The sequence below is a fragment of the Lepidothrix coronata genome, unplaced genomic scaffold (assembly GCF_001604755.1).
Source record: "Lepidothrix coronata isolate B3197 unplaced genomic scaffold, Lepidothrix_coronata-1.0 Scaffold30, whole genome shotgun sequence".
Taxonomy (NCBI): Eukaryota; Metazoa; Chordata; class Aves; order Passeriformes; family Pipridae; genus Lepidothrix; species Lepidothrix coronata.
The window spans coordinates 2423626-2425124 of NW_016690210.1; positions in this window are offsets into that span (position 1 = coordinate 2423626).

A 1499-nucleotide genomic window follows, 5' to 3' on the forward strand; every position below is an offset into this window, starting at 1 on the left:
TTTGTGGAGGGTAGGACCAAATTCTTTCTTTCTGTTCATTTCTTTTTAAGGAAGCCTTGTGGAATTGTGAGCCATAAGCTGCAAGTTTGAACCCAGTGAACTGAAAATTTTTTTAAGGGAATTCTTTTTTAGCAGAATAGCAATGAACGTGGAAGATTCCAATACTATACATCACCCTTTTTTAATGGAACAGATTCCACTTGCAACAGGGATGGTGCTCCAGATTTAAAATCACATCGTGGAAGAAACTTACTGGCTTTGCTCAAGACTGAGAGCTCGATGTGTTACAAGTAAAATTCATCCCTTAGATATTTTGGAATTCCGTGAAGCATTACCCAGTATGCTTTGTAGTGCCACAACCCCATTTGAAGTCCACAGGAATATTCATAGAATCACAGGATGGTTTATGTTGGAAGGGACATTAAAGATCATCTGGTTCCAACCCCCTGCCGTGGGCAGGGACACCTTCCACTATCCCAGGCTGCTCCAAGGTGCATCCAGCCTTACACCTCCTGTAATTCCTCATTTGGATTGAGCTGATTCAAGGATGCTGTGTCCTGTCACAGGACAGGGACAGTCCTCTGGGCACTGCTCTATGTCCTTCCATGCTATTTCTGCACGTTCTCTTTTGGGATGCAAGGTTCACTCACCTCCTCCCTGCTACTTCCAACAAACTTGCGCTGATTTTTGCTTTAGTGTTTTTGTCAAAGCCTTCAGGTAAAATACGTCAAAATATATTTTTCCCGAGGAATCAAAATATACTTTTCCTTAGGAATTAAAATATCTTTTGAATATTTGAAGTGCACTGGGTTCTCAGACCTTATCCTGTGAAGACCCAATTCACTTTAGATTTCCCATTTTTTGGTATATTGCTGAGGGTAAGAAGCATTTCCCAGAGAGTATCTTTAACTTAGGCCCTGTAGGTCAGTTGTTGTGCTGGAGCCTTGCTGACCCTGAGATCCACGTTTCGCAGACAAGTAACTTGACCTGGAGATGCCATTAGAAAACAAACCAGCTGCTCCCATGTGGGAAATACGCCCTAGCACATGACAAGCAGAAATCTTACAATGCCACAAACCCTCCTGTTTTGCTCTGCCTTCTTAAGGCCCAGTGTCATCACTGAATATCAGCTAAAAAGTGGCAAGGACAAAATGGTGCTGCCCAGATTTGGTTTGGAGGTAAAAGAGGTGAGAGAAAAAAATAAAGAGGGAAGCAGCCAGTTTTAAGAGAGGCAGAGCAAGGAGGAAAGGTGAGGGGGAAAAAATGGTTGTGAAACAAAAGACAGCAGTGCTTGGATATAGAAAAAGGAATGAAACAAACACAGAAACACATCCGGGGGGGTCAAGCACATAAAGTACTTAGTGCATTCACTGGAAAATAGCACTTTCTTGTTGCCAGTGCCCAGAACTCTGCATTAATTAAAGAAGTACCTGGAGTTCCAGGCCAGCACACAGGACTTGGTTTCTCGGGTTAAAGGGATTTTTCTAACAGTGCATATG